This window comes from Gossypium arboreum, chromosome 11, assembly GCF_025698485.1.
Source record: "Gossypium arboreum isolate Shixiya-1 chromosome 11, ASM2569848v2, whole genome shotgun sequence".
Classification (NCBI taxonomy): domain Eukaryota; kingdom Viridiplantae; phylum Streptophyta; class Magnoliopsida; order Malvales; family Malvaceae; genus Gossypium; species Gossypium arboreum.
In genome coordinates, this window is record NC_069080.1 from 101,598,813 (window position 1) to 101,606,758 (window position 7,946).

Sequence of the window (7,946 nt, forward strand, 5' to 3'; positions counted from 1 at the left end):
ATCGAGTATAGTTAGACCTGCTATTGCTACAAATAACTTTGAACTGAAACCTAACACAATTCAAATGATACAACAGTTTGTTCAGTTTGATGGTTTGCAGGATGAGGATCCAAATACTCATTTGGCGAATTTCCTGGAGTTTTGCGATACAGTTAAAATCAATGGCATTTCTGACGATGCCATACGTCTTCGTTTGTTTCCCTTTTCATTGAGAAACAAGGCTAAACAGTGGTTGAACTCATTACCATGAGGGTCAATTACTATTTGGGAACAAGTGACCGAAAAGTTACTATTAAAATATTTCCCGCTAGTTAAAATAGCAAAATTACGTAATGATATCTCTTCTTTTGTGCAGATGGATTTAGAAACATTCTACGATGCATGGGAGAGATACAAGGACCTCTTGAGACGATGCCCTCACCATGGGTTAGCACTCTGGCTACAGGTTCAAACATTTCATAATAACCTGAATCCCTCGACTAGATAAATGGTTAACGCAGCCATTGGTGGAACTATCAATAGCAAAACACCTAAAGAGGCTTACGAATTTATAGAAGAAATGTCACTGAAAAATTATTAGTGGCAAGTTATGAGGACAAAGCAAATAAAAGTAGCCGACGTTTTCAACGTCGATTTGGTCGCCATGCTCTCAAATCAGGTAGAAATTTTGAATAGAAAATTGATGGCTTTCTTGGTTCTTCACAGATTCTCCCAATAATGCAATGTGAAGCAAGTGGGGGAGGATCGAGCAATTCAGAATATCCATCATATGGCCACAACATGGAAAGCGAGCAGTTAAATTACATGGGTAATAATCCTCAATCTCAAAACAATCCATATAGTAACACTTACAATGTTGGTTGGAAGAACCACCCAAATTTCTCATGGGGAGGCCAAGGAAATCAGAGACCACCTCCAAGCTTCCAACAACCACCCTACCAACACGAGAAGAAGCTGAACCTTAAAGAGATGCTCAAGAAGTTTGGTGTCAAAAACTCATTTTTAAAATACCGAGACAGCACTTAAAAATCAACAAGCATCGATCCAAGGACTCGAGAATCAAATTGGACAGCTGGCTAAGATGATTTCAGAAAGAACACCAGAAAATCTACCTAATACCGAACCCAATCCAAAAGCACATGTGAAAACAGTTACACTGAGGAGTGGGAAAGTGTTAGTTGAATCAGAAAAGAAGCCATAATAAGAAGCTGACAGAAGCAAAGGAGAGGAGGTAAAACCCGAAAGCAATGACAATCCAATGTCGAAGGAATATAAACCACCAATCCCATACCCAGCAAAGTTGAAGAAAGACCGCATAGATGCACAATTTGGTAATTTTCTAGAACTTTTTAAAAAACTACATATTAACTTACCTTTTGTTTAAGCTATATCACAGATGCCTACATACGCAAAATTTTTAAAGGAGCTTCTAACAAACAAAAGGAAGTTTGAAGATTTATCTACAGTGGAACTTAACGAGGAATGCTCGGCTATACTCCAAAATAAACTGCCAACCAAACTAAAAGATCCAGGAAGTTTTACTATACCCTGCTTAATTGGTAGTTTGAATGTTGATAAGGCACTGGCTGATTTAGATGTTAGCATTAATTTGATGCCATATAAAATTTTTAAACAACTTGGTCTTGGGGAACCTAAACCCACTAGGATGAGTATTCAACTAGCTGATAGATCTGTTAAATATCCAAGGGGTATTATAGAGGATGTACTTGTAAAAGTAGATAAATTTATATTCCCTATTGACTTCGTTATGCTTGATATGGATGAAGATGTTAAAGTGCCTTTAATTTTAGGGCGTCCATTTTTAGCCACTGCTAGGGTTGTTATTGATGTAGGTGATGGTAAAATGTTACCTAGAGTAGGTGATGAAGAAATCGTTTTTAAAATTTACGATGCCATGAGATTTTCTAAGGAACAAGATGACTCATGTTATTTTATTGACTCTATTGATCATGCTGCTCAAGATTCTTTTCAGGAAATCATACACAATGACACGTTGGAACTATGCCATGCCCAAGGAGAGGAGGTGGATGACGATGATTCCGAAACAGGTAAAATAAAAGCAGAACTGAACTTCAATGAACCTCTCCAAAGACAAGCAGAATATGTGGGCATTACAGGTAACGATGATCTTAAGCAAAAACCTTCTTTTGAAGAACCTCCCAAACTGGAACTTAAACAATTGCCAAATCACTTGGAGTACGCATTCCTTGGAAATAATTCTACATTACCAGTTATTATTGCTTCTAACTTGCAACCCAAGGAGAAAGAGGAATTAATCCAAGTATTAAAAGAACATAAAAAGACCATAGCTTGGAATTTCTGACATTAAAAGGATCAGCCCTTCTTTTTACACCCACAAAATTTTAATGGAAGATGAATATAAACCATGTGTGCAAGCTCAAAGATGACTGAACCCTAACATGACTTAAAGCTGAGGTAATTAAACTCCTAGATGCTGGAATTATTTATCCTATTTCTGACAGTTCTTAGGTAAGTCCAGTGCAGGTTGTTCCTAAGAAAAGAGGAATGACGGTGGTAGCCAATGAAAAGAATGAACTAATTCCAACTAGGATAGTCACAGGTTGGAGAGTTTGAATTGACTATAAGAAGATAAATGATGCCACGAGAAAAGATCACTTCCCCTTGCCATTCATTGACCAAATGTTGGAAAGACTATTAGGGCACATGTACTACTGCTTCTTAGACGAACTATTTGGTTATTTTCAAATCCCAATAGCTTCTGAAGATCAAGAAAAAATGACATTCACATGTCCATACGGTACGTTTGCTTATCCAATAAAGCCCTTTGGATTATGTAATGCTCCTGCTACTTTCTAGCGTTGCATGATGGCCATCTTTGACGAACTCGTAGAAGATATCATGGAGGTATTTATGGATGATTTCTTGGTATTCAGTAACTCTTTTCATCTTTTCCTTAAAAATTTAAAACGAGTTCTAATAAGATGTGAGAAATGAACCTTGTACTTAACTGGGAAAAATGTCACTTTATGGTTCAAGAAGGTATTGTGTTAGGACATAAAATTTCTAGTAAAGGGATTGAGGTTGATAAATCTAAAATCGAAATCATTGAAAAATTACCTCCTCCTAGTTCGGTTAAGGCTATTAGAACTTTTTTTAGGACATGCTAGGTTTTATAGAAGATTTATTAAAGATTTTTCTAAAATAGCTAAGCCTTTGACTAAATTACTAGAAAAAGATGTGCCCTTTAATTTTGACCAGGAATGTTCAGAAGCATTTAATACTTTAAAGGATATATTAATTAATGCTCTAATTATAATAGCACCTGATTGGAATTTACCTTTCCAACTAATGTGCGATGCGAGTGACTTTGCAGTAGGTGTAGTTTTGGGACAGCGAAGGGACAAGCACTTTCAACCTATTTATTATGCTAGCAAAACTTTGACAGCTGCATAGGAGAACTACACCACCATAGAGAAAGAATTGTTAGCTGTGGTTTTTGCATTCGATAAATTTAGGTCATATCTAATATTGTCTAAAGTTGTCATTTTTACTGACCATTCTGCCCTTCGCTACCTGTTAACTAAGACTGATGCAAAACCTTGACTCATTTGATGGATTTTGTTATTGCAGGAATTTGACTTGGAGATTAAAGATAAGAAAGGATCAGAAAATCTCACGGCTGATCATCTATCCAGGCTTCAAAATTCAAGTACTAAAGAACTAGATGAAGTGGAAATAACTGATCTATTCCTTGAAGAATAATTTTTTGCTATTTCTGACTCGGAGGTACCTTGGTTTGCAGACATCTCGAATTTTTTAGCCGCTAACGTTATCCCAAAAGGGTTGGCACATCAGCAAAAGAAACGATTCTTTACGATGTGAACAACAACTTTTGGGAAGATCCTTTTCTTTTCCGTATATGTGCAGATCAAGTCATTAGGCGATGCGTTACAAGGATAGAAGCATTAAAAATCTTAGAACATTGCCACTCAAGACCAGCTGGAGGACATTATGGTGGAAATAAGACCGCACATAAAATAATCAAATTAGGTTTTTATTGGCCCACCTTATTCAAAGATGCCAACAGGTATGTTATTTCTTGTGACAAATGCCAAAGGACATGTAATATCTCCAAACGTGATGAAATGCCTCAGACATATATGCTTTCATGTGAAATATTTGATGTTTGGGGTATCGACTTCATGGGTCAATTCCCTAGTTCATTTGGAAATAAATACATCTTAGTAGCTGTCAGTTATATGTCTAAATGGGTTGAAACCCAAGCTCTACCTACAAATGATGCTAGAGTAGTGGTACGTTTCCTTAAGAAACTTTTCTCGCGATTTGTAACACCTAGATTAATCATTAGTGATAGGGGTACTCATTTCTGTAACGCCCAATTTGAAAGAACCCTCAAGAAATACGAAGTTTACCAGCGAATAGCCACCCCTTACCACCCTTAAACAAGTGGCCAAGTCGAGGTGGCAAATCGAGAACTTAAATGTATCCTAAAAAAGACGGTAGGATTAAACAGGAAAGACTGGGCAATGAAAATAGATGACACATTATGGGCTTATAGAACTGCTTTTAAGACCCTCATACGAACATCACTGTACAAACTCGTTTATGGAAAAAGTTTCCATCTACTATTTGAGTTAGAACACAAAGCATTCTGGGCTATAAAATTTACAAACTTTGATCCCAAACTTGCAGGTGAAAATAGGTTGATGCAGTTAAATGAGTTAGACAAATGGCGAACCTATCGTATGAAAATTTAAGACTATATGAGGAAGCAACGAAATGCTGCCATGATGCTAAGTTAAAACAAAATAAACAATTTTTAGTTGGAGATCTTGTACTATTATATAACTCGAGACTCAAATTGTTCCCTGTGAAGCTTAAATCACGATGGTCAGGACCGTTCGTAGTCAAAATAGTTTTCCCATACGGCACCGTAAAAGTAAATGACCCGTCGCAAGGTACTTTCAAAGTAAATGGACATCACCTCAAACCATACAACGGTGAGAAATTTAAAGATGATAGAAAGGAGTTACAGCTCCATGAACCTCTTTAAATATACTCATACAGTAAAGTCGAGCTTAGACTTTAAACAATCGCTTCTTGGGAGGTAACCCGAGCACTAATAGTATTAAATTCTTTAAATTTTAGTTTTGAAAATCTAACATACTTATCGAATCATAGAGCACAGGTTTTCCAAAACCACATGGCCAGGAACACGGGCATACCTCATGCCGTGTTTACACAACGGGTAATGAAACGGCCGTACAATACGACCGTGTGCAAACAAGGCAAAAAATTTTCCCAACACGGGGCTGCAATAAGTCGCCACGACTGTGCGACATAACCGTGGGTGAAACTGTCAAAACAAAATGGGCGTTTGACACGCCCGTGCCCCACTCCCGTGGTCGGTACTGTCACAATGACATGGGCATGCGCATAGGTACACGGGCGTGGGAGAAGCAAACCACATCACACACAGTCGTGCAACGCAATCATAAAGCCACACGGCTTAGAGACACGGGCCTGTCCTCAAGCCGTGTAAAAACCTCCTAAATCACGAAAAACGCGGGCTGAACACGAACCCCACGGGCGTGTGATACAGCCGTGCCACTTTTAAAACTAGATTGTCCCTCTTATTTTATTTTACCTTTATTTTTATTCTTATTTATTTGAAGTCTCATTTTTTTAAACATGGCTTATCTTTATGATTATTTTCAGATTATTCCTTTTATCACTCAGAATCATGCTTACCCTCCAACTTTATTTCCAATATCCAGGAATTTCATCCACTCTTAAATTAGGAAGTTTCACTCCTATCCCTATCTTATGATTCTATATTTATATTTTTCATTCTATCTTTGTACATTGAGGGCAATGAACATCTTAAGTGTGAGGGGACCAATTATATCTATATCAGAAAAATCCCTGAATTTTGTCTTATTCTCATGCAATTTTCTCATATCATTATTAGAATGAATTTTGATTAGTTTATAATATTTATTGATATATCTTGAATTAAAACATGAGCATTCATGCATTGATGGTTTAAACTTTAAGACATTAGAGAATCAAGCATGATAAGTTAATTTTTGAGAATTAAATATTTAGGTCGTTTTCCCAAAGTTTAGGTATTATCTTGAGTTGAAATTCACAAGTTTAAACATCAAAAAGCCATATTTTTTTTGTGAGATTTTGAGCCTTTAGAGCTTCTATTATTTACTTCATGCTCACTTTTATTATTGGTTTGAGTGCATTGATATTGAACTGTTATTTTAGAACTTGCTTGATTATGCATGTCAAGACCACACCATTTGATTTGGTATGCCAAAATGATAAAGGCACCTAGGTTTAACCGACTCACTTCATAAAAGCCTACCTTCAAAATTAACCCTTAGTGAACCCCTTTGAGCCTAACAAGCTATTCCTTGATGTAACCCCAATATTAACCCATAACTCATTATTGTTGAAATCCCCTCAATTAATTTGATCCCTATTTTTATCGAGATTTGATTTGAATAAATTGCTTAGCTATGTTCTATTAGCCTATGTTATTTGACTTGTTCTTAAAAAAAAATTCATATATTAGTAGTAATTCGTTATTTGTGAGCTTAAAGTTTGTAATTCCACATCATATGAAGAAAAGCTCAATTCTAGTATCTTTTCATTAAAGAATTTAGTTTATCAATTTCAAGTATTTTTTCTAGTTAGGTAATTTTTCAATTCAATCTCGATTCTAACCTTTTCTTTCAGCTTGTGACAACACCCCTTAACCAAAGTCGAGTTACAACCCTATAAAGACCTTTTGATTGATGTATCATCTCAATATATAGTGGTGGAGATTTGATTTTCATGCAAGCCTATGGTAATAACTTTTCATATTGACTAATGAGTGCTTAATTTATTGTCCTTAAACACCTCGAGTGATTTGAGTGAATCCTTAGTGAGGATGTTAAACTTTGTGATATTTTGAATTAAAGGTAATCACTTAGATGAATGGGGAACGCCTATATTTTCGTGATAAAATGTTCAACTTGGAATGTTTGAAACTTTGATGTTCTTTCAGTTGAATTTTCAATACATGATTACTTATGGATTGTTTTGAGATACTATTGATAGGAATTATAAATTGAGAATAATTTATTTTGATTATGAGTTGAGGATTTTGCTTGAGGACAAGCAAATGCTTAAGTGTGGGGGTATTTGATAAACTGAAATTTATACATATTTCTATCCCACGCTTAGTACATTTTATGGATGATTTCTCCTTAGCTTTGGTGAATTCGATGCTCCTAATGCCTTAATTTCATATTTTATACTCAGGAAAGCATAGGAGAATAAAAAGAGCGAGAAACTGGCCAAAAACAGAGAAAATGGGCCAACATATGAGATCAACATGGCATGCAATTCCTCACATGGGCAGACCACACGGCCGTGTTAAATTGGTGGACTTGAAACACGATTTAAACGCCTGTGCCTATCTAACAGACTCAACCACGGCCTAAAGTAATTGCATGTGACAGCCTTAAAGTGACCCTAGTCGGAAAGCAGTTTCGGGACCGCTAAACCGAGTCACCAAATTATTTGAATATGATATCTATTGTCTAAAATATGTGATCATGAATGTGTGAAGGTTTTAAGCTTCGATTTAGTAAATTGCATGTGAAATTAGTCGATAGGACTTATGTGTGAGACTTTTAAAATGTGATAGGTAAATCTATAAGGATCTATTAGTGCATGTAATCAAAGGGGTGGACTTGCATGTCAATTTCCCCTTTTTAATTGCTAGTGGCGGCCATGACAAGGGTGATGGGCAAAACATGTCATAAAACATGTTGTGACAATGGTGTATGTTAGGAAAAATAAAATAAGGAGTATGGGTAATAAAGAAAGGGAAAAAAAAGAATGGTGTGAGTGTTCCTCCC

General features: G+C 36.1%; 1 non-coding gene across 1 annotated transcript; it reads right to left on the bottom strand.

The window, feature by feature from the left end:
* Window positions 1–321: 321 nt before the first annotated feature.
* On the bottom strand, window positions 322–429 carry LOC128284647 (small nucleolar RNA R71). The gene has a single exon (XR_008275069.1). It is a non-coding gene; the product is annotated as a small nucleolar RNA R71 (small nucleolar RNA).
* Window positions 430–7,946: the final 7,517 nt, after the last annotated feature.